We start from the raw sequence: 13,410 nt of genomic DNA, 5'->3' as shown, positions 1-13,410 counted from the left end.
GGCCATCATATGCAGCCATTGTGCCCAACAAATGCAGCCACTTGTACCCATCATATGCAGCCACTTGTGCCCATCATATGCAGCCACTTGTGCCTGTCAAATGCAGCTATTTGTGCCCATCAAATGCAACCACTTGTGCCCATCATATACAGCCACTTGTGGCCATCATATGCAGCCATTGTTCCCATCAAACGCAGCCACTTGTGCCCATCATATTCAGCCTCTTTTGCCCATCATATGCAGCCACTTGTGCCCATCATATGCAGCCATTGTGCCCATCAAACGCAGCCACTGTGCCCAACAAATGCAGCCACTTGTACCCATCATATGCAGCCACTTGTGCCCATCATATGAAGCCACTTGTGCCTGTCAAATGCAGCTATTTGTGCCCATCAAATGCAACCACTTGTGCCCATCATATGCAGCCACTTGTGGCCATCATATGCAGCCATTGTTCCCATCAAACGCAGCCACTTGTGCCCATCATATTCAGCCTCTTTTGCCCATCATATGCAGCCACTTGTGCCCATCATATGCAGCCACTTGTGTCCATCAAATGCAGCCACTTGTGCCAGTAAAATGCAGCCACTTGTGCCCAGTATATGCAGCCACTTGTCCCCATGATATGCAGCCACTGTGCCCACCGCCCCCCCCCCCCACTCACGGGGCTCGCGGCTTTGGCAGCACCCCCAACCCCCCCACATAGGGCTCTGACAGACCCCCTGGCACTTAACACCAGGCAGCACCTCCTCTCAGTGCACCAAAGCGTGAATGACCTCCGCTCCAGCATGTGCCTCCTACCCTCCTTTTCCTAAGTGCCAGGCATCTAATAGGTTGCCCTGGCGCTTTGGCCAATCAGGAAATAGGTCTGATACCCTGCCTCCTGATTGCTGGGGGGGGGGGGGGAAGGTTAGTGTGGAAATAGCAAAAGTGAATTTGCTTTCATCACACAATTGGGTGGGATCAGGGAGCAGAGTGCGCCCCGAGCCCACCCTATTTTGAAGCCTATTAGAGTCTCTGGCTCTAATCAGGTGCTTCAATAAGTACCACCCCCTCTCGCCCCCGCCATAGGAATCCACGCACCTGGCGTCCTGAAAGGGGTCTGGCGCATGGATGGTGGGGGAGGCGCCCGTGCGCCCACAGTGCATGGGCCACCACTGCTGAGAACACCAAGAGTCATGAAAAAATGTACCTGACTCTTGTATTTAGAGAATATTTGCCTATTGGGGAGTTCAGCTGAAACATGAACTTATACGCCATATTTTACTGACCATGGGCCTGAGTCAGTGGGCTTTTTTCACTTGAGAACTGCTTCTCTCCCTATACAAGTCTATGGGAACACAAAAGCAGCTTGAAGCTGGCCAAATGCAGGTCAGAAGGCAATGAACCACAGGTCAAATCTACCTGTCAATGACATATCAATGATCTAACAAATGTCTCAAACTTAAGCTGAAAAGAATACTCATCTTCAAAGCCAAAACTCATTGATACTAGCCCTAATAGTTTCTCTTTGTATGTCTTAGTAAAACCAGCTAGATCAGCCACTCTCAACTAGGGTTCTGCAAAAGGTTGCAAGGGACTCCTTGAGTTGTGGCAAATTAACTTGCCTTTTGATGGTGCTTGCGTAGTTCCAGGTCCAATAACACTTGGCAGAGCCAGCTAATTGATTCCAATGATCATTTTAGCTGTCTAGGTATAAGGGTAATATTCTGATCATCACTGTAAAGGGTGCATTTTTCCTACTAGCCATCAATGTAAGATGGATTTTTTTCCAATGACCCCCAATGTGATTTAGCATGGGATTTCCATGACATGCAAAGTTTTAAGGGTTTGTTTGGGATAAAAAAGTTTGAGAAAGGCTGTGTTAGAGCAACCCTTCTCAACCAGGGTTCCATGGACCTTCATAGGGTTCCTCCAGAGGTTGCTATGGGTTCCTTGAGATGTAGCTGATTGACCTCCCATGCGATGGTGCCTGCATAATTCTGAGGCTAATGCCACTTGGCAGAGCCAGTGGCATGAGTGTTGTCATGGTGGACTAGCTGCTGGTTTCCACCAAGCTGGCTTGGGGCTTTGCCAAGCTTCTTCTTCAGATAGGTTACACACATACCTGTTCTGGGAAGGTTACTCTCATCATTACACTTACAGTTTTCTGGCATAAAGCCCACCTTCTTAAATAAAGGATGTCCACACAGGGTGCTGCTTCAATGATTTACTTTAAATCTTCAGGTTAATACCTTGACACACTTCACAGTTACAGTGTAGAACACTTCAGTGCCACCAATATGAAATCTTAAAGTCCCCCAGCAACGCATCCTTACATGGAGTCTCTTCCCTGGGTCTAGGACCAGCGGGCCTACCATTTTTCCTGGCTACAAACCTACATGCTGTAAGTCAGAGGTAGGTCCCATCCGCCTTCTGCCCAGGTCCCCACCAACACCAAAATATAAAGGGGTACAACACTACACCTACATTATCAGGGAAGTGTTTTTTTCTAAAAGGGGCACTGCCACCTGCTTACATGACACCAATGATCTTTTTAGCTGTCTGTAACGGAGGCATTCTTTCTACTGGCCACCAATATAAGGGGCATTTTTACTACAAACCCCCCACAAATTGGTTTTAGCAGGGTTCTCTGAGACCCAAAAATAGGTTCAAGGGTTGGGATAAAAGATTAATAAAGGCCAAACTAGGGGGTGCCCACTGTGTTCTGTGACCTCTGGCAAATACTTCACAGTACACCTGACTTTTTGATCATGCTGTCAGGGTTACCCATCCCAGAAGACACATGTGAATATATTCAATCTCACCCAACTTCACCCAAAACAGAGGCATACATTTTGGTTGCCATCGCCTTTTAAATAAACTGATGAATTGGCATTATTGCCTGTTTTTGTCTCTCCTGCATAAGCAGGCTTTAATACACATAATTTACATTAGTAGCATTCAGTACTTATTCAATCAACTCAATTAGATAAATGACTGGCTGTATGAAATAGAAGTGGAACCAATCAGATATAATTCCTCCGTTTATGTCAGGCGATGGCATTAATTTACCAATTTCGCCGACCTCATGATTTAAACAGCACAACTGATCAATAATTATGTTTTCCTAAGGCAATAATTTAAACTGTTTGGAGAAGATTCATCTTCTTGCCGTCGATGGCTCTTGAAATAATTAGTGAAAATTTCCTAGAGCCTAAATGAATACTAGCCGAGAATATATTCAATAATGGAAAGTAGTCAATTATATTTTTTATCTGTTGTTTTCATAACATAGATTAAAGAGATGAAGTCTTATTATATTGGACTTTTTCCTGTCTACATTATAAAACAATTCTTGTTTATAAATAAACTGGGAAATGTAGCAATGTATTATTATTTTCTAAATGAACACTAAGTATTCTGATCTAATTAAAAGTGGAGGTTTATTTTAATTGGTCATATTTGCTAATCTAAGTCTTACCAAATCCTTCTGTGCATGGCCAATTTAGGGCTTGTTTACATTGGCGCAGCCTTCTATAGAGTGACCTGTGGTGAATTGCTTTTTAAAGGCTGCTGGAAAGCATTATGCCACCACCTCATTGCCTATTTTAACCTCTTAAAGCCCACACCACCGTGCTGCATTCACATGCATTGCACACAGTTGCAGGGTGATTGCGGCACAGCCTCAATCACTTCAATGGGTCATGTCCGATATGCGGTACTGCCCATCAAATGTAACAGGAGGGAATATATCTTGCAGCAGGCATGATGGTTACAGCATGTGTACACCCACATTTGCAGCCTATGGGGGGGGGGGGATTGAGGGGCAGTAAAAAAGCAGCTTAACCACCTTTTTTACCCCCAACCGCATGTGTAAACTTAACCTTAAAGCAGAGCTCTTTCTATTTTGTACTGCAGGCAGAAGAACCGCTTTTGGTTGTACCTCTGTTGGAGTGATTTACTCAACCGGATATGTGTTGCCACCAGGGCAGAAAGTACAGATAAAATTTTAAATTTGAAAGGGAAACCAGGGCTTTGGCTATATATTCTATATGTAACTCTCCATGCGTCCTTGCCTCCTATGATACTAAATTGAACTAGTACTGTATATACAGTATATATATATATATATATATATATATATATATATATATATATTTATATTTTATACACACACACACTATATTGTCCAAAGTATTGGGACACCTGCCTTTACACGCACATGAACTTTAATGGCATCCCAATCTTAGTCCATAGGGTTCAATATTGAGTTGGCCCACCCTTTGCAGCTATAACAGCTTCAACTCTTCTGGAAAGGCTGTCCACAAGGTTTAGGAGTGTGTCTATGGGAATATTTGACCATTCTTCCAGAAGCACATTTGTGAGGTCAGGCACTGATGTTGGACAAGAAGGCCTGGCTCACAGTCTCTGCTCTAATTCATCCCAAAGGTGTTCTATCGGGTTGAAGTCAGGATTCTGTGCAGGCCAGTCAAGTTCCTCCACCCTAAACTCACTCATCCATGTCTTTATGGACCTTGCTTTGTGCACTGATATGCAGTCATGTTGGAAAAGGAAGGGGCCATCCCCAAACTTGGGAGCGTGAAATTGTCTGAAATGTCTTAGTATGCTGAAGACTTAAAGTGTTACTAAACCCGGGACCCTGCATTCACTATATCTGCTCTCCTAACTATCGGCTTGAGGATCAGGACTGTGCAGGGCAGTCGAGTTCCATCGACCCCAATGGTGTGGGGTTGTTTTTCAGGGGTTGGAGTTAGTTCCAGTGAAGGGAACTCTTAAAGTGTTACTAAACCCACAACAGTAAAATCAATCTGTATATGCAGTACAGCATGCTTGTTATACTCACTGTGGAACCCGAAGGGTTAATCCTCTGCATTGTATAAGGCTGTGTGATCCTATCTTTCATCCTCCTCTTCTTCCACTGACTCCATTCCATCCCGTGATAGAACAGAGCATTAACCACTTGACCACTGGGCACTTAAACACCCTTAATAACCAGACCAATTTTCAGCTTTCGGTGCTCTCGCATTTTGAATGACAATTACTCAGTCATGCAACACTGGACCTATATGAAATTTTTGTCCTTTTTTTCACACAAATAGAGCTTTCTTTTGGTGGTATTTAATCACCGCTGGGTTTTTTTTTTTTTGTGCTATAAAAGAAAAAATACCGAAAATTCTGTAAAAAAACGAATTTTTCTTTGTTTCTGTTAGAAAATTTAGCAGATTAGAAATTTTTTCTTCATAAATTTTGGCCAAAATTTATACTACTACATATCTTTGGTAAAAATAAGTACAAATTGGTGGATATTATTTGGTCTTTGTGAAAGTTATAGAGTCCACAAGCTATGGTGCCAATATCTGAAAATTGATCACACCTGAAGGACTGACGGCCTATTTCAATTCTTGAGACCCTAACATGCCAGAAAAGTACAAATACCCCCCAAATGACCCCTTTTTGGAAAGAAGACATTCCAAGGTATTTAGTAAGAGGCATGATGAGTTTTTTGAAGTTGTCATTTTTTCCCACAATTCTTTGCAAAATCAAGATTCTTTTTACTTTTTTTTTTTTTTTCACAAAATTGTCATATTATCAGGTTATTTCTCACACACAGCATATGCATACCACAAATTACACCCCAAAACACATTCTGCTATTACTCCCGAGTATGGTGATACCACATGTGTGAGACTTTTACACAGCGTGGCCACATACAGAGGCCCAACATGCAGGGAGCGCCATCAGGCGTTCTGGAGCACCCAGGACAATTCTGACATTTCTCTCCTACATGTAAAAATCATCATTTATTTGCTAGAAAATTACATAGAACTCCAAAACATTATATATGTTTTTTTAGCAAACACCCTGGAGAATACAATGGTGGTCTTTGCAACTTTTTATCTCGCACGGTATTTGCGCAGTAATTTTTCGAATGCTTTTTTTTGGAAAAAAAACTGTTTTGTGCTTAAAAAAAAAAAAAACACAGTAAAGTTAGCCCAATTTTTGCATAATGTGAAAGATGAAGTTACGCTGAGTAAATAGATACCTAATATGTCACTCTTCAAAATTGCACACGCTCGTGGAATGGCGGCAAACGTCGCTACTTAAAAATCCCCATAGGCGACGATTTACATTTTTTTTACTGGTTATATGTTTTGAGTTACAGAGGAGGTCTAGGGCTAGAATTATTTCTCTCGCTCTAACGTTCGCAGCGATACCTCACATGTGTGGTTTGAACACCGTTTTCATATGTGGGCGGGACTTACGCATGCGTTCGCTTCTGCATGCGAGCACATGGGGACAGGGGCGCTTTAAAAAAAACATTTTTTTTTTATTGTTCATTTTACTTTATTTATTTTAGTTTGACATTTTTTTCCCCAAAAATAATTTTTTTGATCACTTTTATTCCTATTACAAGGAATGTAAACATCCCTTGTAATAGGAATATGGCATGACAGGTCCTCTTTACAGTGAGATGTGGGGTCAATAAGACCCACATCTCACCTCTAAGCTGGGAAGCCTGAAAAAAAAAAAGATTCTGGCTTTGATCGTATTAGCGATTCGGTAGAAGCACCGGAGGGCGGAGGGCGGCGGGAGATGTCTATGGCTGGGTATTGCAGGGTATCACCGACTATGGCTGGGTATCTCAGAGCATGGTGTTGCAGAGTACTGCGTTGCAGAGCATTGCAGGGTATTGGCGGGTGTTGCAGAGCATTGCAGAGTGTTGCAGGGTATTGGCGGGTGTTGCAGAGCATTGCAGAGTGTTGCAGGGTATCGGCGGGGGTTGCAGAGCATTGCAGAGTGTTGCAGGGTATCGGCGGGGGTTGCAGAGCATTGCAGAGTGTTGCAGGGTATCGGCGGGGGTTGCAGAGCATTGCAGAGTGTTGCAGGGTATCGGCGGGGGTTGCAGAGCATTGCAGAGTGTTGCAGGGTATCGGCGGGGGTTGCAGAGCATTGCAGAGTGTTGCAGGGTATTGGCGGGTGTTGCAGAGTGTTGCAGGGTATTGCAGAGCGTTGCGGAGTGTTGCAGGGCATTGCGGAGTGTTGCAGGGCATTGCGGAGTGTTGCAGGGCATTGCAGAGTGTTGCAGGGCATTGCAGAGTGTTGCAGGGCATTGCAGAGTGTTGCAGGGCATTGCAGAGTGTTGCAGGGCATTGCAGAGTGTTGCAGGGCATTGCAGAGTATTTGCAGGGCATTGCAGAGTATTTGCAGGGCATTGCAGAGTATTTGCAGGGAATTGCAGAGTATTTGCAGGGAATTGCAGAGTAATGCAGAGTATTTGCAGGGAATTGCAGAGTAATGCAGAGTATTTGCAGGGAATTGCAGAGTAATGCAGAGTATTTGCAGGGAATTGCAGAGTAATGCAGAGTATTTGCAGGGATTTGAGGGGTTAATTTTCGGTGAGCAGCGATGTGGGCACTGCAGATGCAGCCCACATCGCTGCTGACACCGATCTCCTCCCCCTCCGCTGTTCCGATCGGTACAGAGAGGGGGAGGGAGGAACCGGCGTCATAACATGACGCCGGCTTGTTTACAAGTGATCACTCCGTCATTTGACGGAGCGATCACGTGGTAAACGGCCGCGATGAGCGGCCGTTTACCGTGATTCGTGATGCGCCGGGTCCACTGGACCCAGCGGTCACGGATGCTCTCGTGTGCGCGCCCCAGGGGGCGCGCGTAGAGCAGAATTCTAGGAGGCCGTTAATTAACGGCCTCTTAGAGTTAAACAACCGCCCTGATGCCGTTAATCGGCAATGGGCGGTTGTTAAGTGGTTAAGTGACAAGCCGTACATACTCAGTTTGGTGTGTATTGCTAGAGATTTTTTTCTTGGGAGAATACATGTGATCAGCACAGGGCCAATCAGCACTGTCCAGACAGAGGGTCAGGGGATCTGCAGCCTTGTAGGACAATCAGGGTAAAATGAAAACTCATCCAACATGCTTTAACCAGACACTGATAGAAGTCACACGACTGCTATATACTGCTGATGAAAACAAGTATTTAGCAATTTATATTTAGTAAAGCCATTGCATTTCCATGTTCTGTGTACTGTGGGAGAGCAGATATAGTGAATGCAGGGTCCTGGGTTTAGTAACACTTTAAGGCATCAGCATACTAAGACATTTTGGACAATTTCATGGTCCGCAGTTTGGGGGTGGCCCCTTGCTGTTCCAACATGACTGCGCACCAATGCACAAAACAAGGTCTATAAAGACATGGATGAACGAGTCGGGGTGAAGAAACTTGACAGGCCTGCACAAAGTTCTGACCTCAACCCGATAGAACACCTTTGGGATGAGTTAGAGTGGGGACTGTGAGCCAGGTCTTCTCGTCCAACATCAGTGCCTGACCTCACAAATTTGTTTCTGGAAGAATGGTCAAACATTTCCAAAGGGCCCACTCTTAAGCCTTGTGGACAGCCTTCCCAGAAGAGTTGAAGCTGTTATATATTGCAAAGGGTGTGCCAACTCAATATTGAACCCTACGGACTAAGACTGGGAATCCATTAAAGTTCATGTGTGTGTAAAGGTAGGTGTCCCAATACTTTTGACAATTTAATGTACATACACACATCTTGCTAATCAGTTATATATTTCCCCATGCGTCCATACCTTCCATCATTCTAAAATGAGCCAGTAAGAACAAAGGTTGGAAAATTCCTTGTGTCCATTATAGTGTCATAACAATATCCTGTCATTTTATTTTTCCATTGCTAAGAGGATAACATTGGGAGGACCTGTTACTTTCTCACCAGCCTAATGAATGAAAGTTTCCACTCCTGGGGATCCTTCATTACATTTTAAACAGGTAGGGTGTGTTTGTGCATTTGATGAAGGCATTTACAGCGCTGGGCAGATTAAAGCAGTAGGGGTTTTCTGTAGTTCTCCAGCTGGGCTGACAAATATTTTCCAGCAGTGTTCAGAAATTATAGTATGAAGGCTCCAAAGCCTGGGGCAAAGCATTGATAGGATAGTCACATGTGCATAATGCTCCATCAGCACAGTCTTCATTCATGGGCTGTTCTCTTTGTGTTCATAGTTGGAAGAACAGAATTATGGATGCAAAGAATACAGTACAAAGGGCAAGTCCTAGGCATGGGTGGTCAGGAGCAGTGGGTTTTTCAGAATGCACCAACAGTCTTCTGTAACCTGCCCAGTTCCCCTGGCCCTTATACACAAGCCTTGCTTTTTTAACCTCTTGCCGACTGTATAACTTACATATACAGCGCCAATGCGGCTCTCCTGCATAGAATCACATACCTAGTACGTGATCCTGCACTTTGCACATGTGCACCACGGATGACCTACTCCCAATCTGATTATACACAGTGGGAGCTGATCTCTGGGTACCGTGGACTCAATGTCCACCGGCACCCGCTAATCATTAGGCAGAGAGCCAGGATGGCAATCTGCCCATCTAAACGAGGCAGATCACAATTCTGTCAGTAGGGAAGGCATTAAACCTGTGTTCCTGCAAAATCTAAGGCATGGGTGGTCAGGAGCAACAGGTTTTCACCAACACTCTCCTGTAACCTGTTCAGTTCCCTGGGCCCTACTACATAAGCATTTCTTTTTTAACTGAATCCTAAACACTAGTTTTTTGGGGAATGTACAGTATAGTCTTTTTGATATATGTTTTTGTTTTTATATTCAGACTACAAATTCTGTTACATGTAAATATTTCAGATTTACAACTTTCCTTTCATGGTTTCTATCAGGAAGGCATCTATGCTGATGTCAACCATTAGCTACACTATTGATTCTCAACCAGGGTTCCTCCAGAGGTTGTTAGGGGTTCCTTCAGCATTGGGCAATATCTGCCTCTCAGATAAGTTCCAACTGACACCATTGATCTTTTTAACTATCTGTTAGGAGTTAATTCTTCCCAATGACCCCAAGGGTAAAGACCATTCTTCCCACTGACCATCACACTAATGTATCATGAGTTGTAGATCTCTATTTTTTAGCAGGGGTTCCCTGAGACCGCAAACCTATTTCAAAGGTCCCTCTATGTTAAAAAAGGTTGGGAAAGGCTGAGCTACACTGTACAAGATCGATCGTAGAATGTGTACCTGAAAGATATAAGTTGACAAGTGATGATGTGCTGTAACCTCTAGCAACCAATCAGTGAGCAGTATTACTGTACAGTAATCTCTAGCAACCAATTAACAAGCAGAAATCATTTGCTGTAACCTCTACCAACTAATCAGTGAGCCGTAAAGTGTGCTGTAACATTTAGCAACCAGTCAGTAAGCAGTAATGATATGTTGTAACTGCTGGTAATTGCTGCCTGATCTGATTCAGTAAACTGATTTTAAAGCGGGAGTACGCCGGGAGTTCCGCCGGGAGTTCCGCCGTTTTTTTTTTTTTTTAAAAGCCAGCAGCTACAAATACTGCAGATGCTGACTTTTAAAATAGTGACACTTACCCGCCCAGCGCGCCCGCGATGTCGGCACCCAAAGCCGATCTCTCGATCGTTTCTCGGGTGCTGCCGCCCCATCTTGGGTATGGGAATCAGGAAGTGGAGCCTTTCGGCTTCATTTCCCGGTTCCCTACTGCGCATGCGCGAGTCGAGCTGCACAATAAGGATGGTCCCCGCTGTCTCTGGGATCCGTGTGTTTCCCAGCAGGCAGCGGGGGACTTTCGGAAAGGGGCGTAGATTCTGCGGAAAGGGGCGTACCTTCTACAGAATCTACGCCGGAAGTGGGTGCAGATACCTGTACTGTACAGGTACCTGCACCCCCTCCCCCCTGAAAGGTGCCAATTGTGGCGCCGGAGGGGGGGAGGATTCCAATGAGCAGAAGGTCCACTTTAGGGTGGACCTCCGCTTTAAGCCTAGCTGCTATTTATTGTATGTCTCAGAGCAGGTGGAGAGTGAAACTGCATGGGAAGGGGGGGGGGCAAGAAAATTTTTGCCCAGGGTCCAATCAATATTAAAGACAGCCCTGTGCTAGAGAATGGGTGGTAGGTGATTTTGACAGTTTCTTTGAAAGAGTAGAAATCTACATTATATTTTCCACAATACCTATTAAGCAGAGCAGTGGCAACGAAAATTAACATTGTACTGGAAACAAAATTGCATTTTTTAATTTATAAACAAAAAAAAGAGACACAAATAAATATTAACTATGAGCATTTCCTTTACAGACACAACAAAAACTCACCAAATCCATACAATTAGAATGGGGGACAATACTTGTAGTTGTGACCATTAACATATGTTTATTTGGTCTAAATAATTATGGATAGCTTGCTGGGTGGTCTGTTTAAAATAGTAAGAGAAATGATTCTTTGGTTATGTTGCACTGCAAAATTGCAGTTAAGAGCCATACTTATACTTGACGTTAACACGTTGTGACCAATACAAACACAGCGATGTGTGAAAATAATTACCAACAACCTAAACAGAAAAACAAACCAGAAGATTGCACCAGGCAAGTCTGACACGGGAAGCTAGACCATCTGGTGTGGACAGCTCCATATTTCTGGGAATGTAACATTCTAAAGTGGAATGGCAAAATAATACAAGATATTCTCTTTCCATGTGCCATATGATAAAAATGTGATTTTGCTGCCATGGCATGAACATGCATCTTCATTTAATTGTATATCACATATCAGCTTTGTGGGTTGAAAGTACAAGGATTCAATAACAGGACATGCTAACTAGAAGAGTTAGATAGGGAAACCTTATGCCGCGTACACACGAGCGGACTTTTCAACATCCAAAGTCCGAAGGACTGAGTCTGTCAGACTATCCGATCGTGTGTGGGCTGCAACGGACTTTTGACTCGCCAAAGTCCGAAGGACTTTAGAATATGGAACATGCTTCAAATTTTTCCGAAGGAACTCCGCCGGACCCGGTCCCCTTCGAAAAATCCGCTCGTGATGTATGCTACTCCGACGGACTAAAACCGACGCTAGGGCAGCTATTGGCTACTGGCTATGAACTTCCTTATTCGAGTCGGGTCGTACGTCATCACGTTCGAATCCGTCGGAGTTTAGTGTGATCGTGTGTGGCCAAGTCCGCTCGGCCGAAAAGTCTGTCAGAACTCTGTCGGAATTCCAGCAGAACTCCGACGGAACTCCTTCGGAAGACTGTCGGACATAAGTCCTCTCGTGTGTACGGGGCTTTAGTGTGCCTAAATACACCAGCAGTCATATAGTCTTAACGTTCTATTGCAGCCTTTCCTAACCAGGATTCCAAGGAGCCTTAGGGTTCATCCAGAGGTTGCCAGGGGTTCTTTAAGAAATTAGCAATCTCTGCCCCTGATGCCGCGTACACACGATCGGACTATCCGGCGGACTTGGATGGCGGACCAGAGTCCGCCGGACAATCCGCTCGTGTGTGGGCTCCGGCGGACTTTTTGTTCCCAAATGTCCAGCGGACTTAGAAAGAAGTTTTGACTCAAAATTGTCTGCTGAACTCGGCAGTCCGCCGGACAATCCGCCCGTGTGTGTGCTAGTCCGCCGGACTTTTGAAATGAACGGACTTGCCAACACATGGAGAAAAGTCTGTTCATTTTGAACGTGGCTCCAGGTAGATGGGACTAGCGAAGGAAGTCAATGTCGCCGCCTCCTTCGTAGTCCCGTCTACCTGGAGCCACATTCAAAATGAATGGACTTTTCTCCGTGTGTGGGCAAGTCCATTCATTTTAAAAGTCCGGTCGTGTGTGGGAAGGTGCGCTCGTTCAGAAAGGCCAGAGGACCTCTGCTGAAAAGTCCAGCGGTTTGTCCGGCGGACTTAGTCCGATTGTGTGTACGCGGCATGAGATACACTAACGTACCGGTCTTTACATGCATATTAACTTTAATGGCATCCCAGTCTTAGTCCGTAGGGTTCAATATGGAGTTGGCCCACCTTTTGCAGCTATAACAGCTTAAACTCTTCTGTGAAGGCTGTCCACAAGGTTTAGGAGTGTGTCTATGGCAATGTTTGACCATTCTTCCAGAAGAAAATTTGTGAGGTTATGCACTGATGTTGGACGAGAAGACCTGGCTCACAGTCTCCGCTCTAATGCATCCCAAAAGTGTTCTATCAGGTTGAGGCAGGACTCTGTGCAGGCCAGTCAAGTTCCTCCACCCCAAAGCTTGCTCATTCATGTCTTTATGAACCTCACACAACTGCGCCCCAAGCCCACCCTTTTTTGAAGCCTATTAGAGCCTCAGGCTCTTATCATGTTCTTCAAAAAAAAAAAAAGAATTGGAATCTATGCATCCGGCACCCCGCATGTAGATTAAGGGGCCAGTAAGGATGGCAGGAGGCAGCGCCCGTGTGCCCTGCATTACGGGCCGCCACTGGTTGCAAGGTCCAATCGGACTGCTGCTTCCCTGATGACATCTACAAAGGCTTCAGAGGAACAGAGCTCCTCTCATCCTTCATTCCCTCTGTACAGCCACCAGAAAACC

The sequence above is a fragment of the Lithobates pipiens genome, unplaced genomic scaffold, assembly GCF_037356315.1.
Source record: "Lithobates pipiens isolate NorthernLeopardFrog02 unplaced genomic scaffold, aLitPip1_a1.2 Scaffold_23, whole genome shotgun sequence".
Classification (NCBI taxonomy): domain Eukaryota; kingdom Metazoa; phylum Chordata; class Amphibia; order Anura; family Ranidae; genus Lithobates; species Lithobates pipiens.
The sequence above is the reverse complement of the archived record's forward strand: the minus strand, read 5'-3'. Positions refer to the sequence as shown.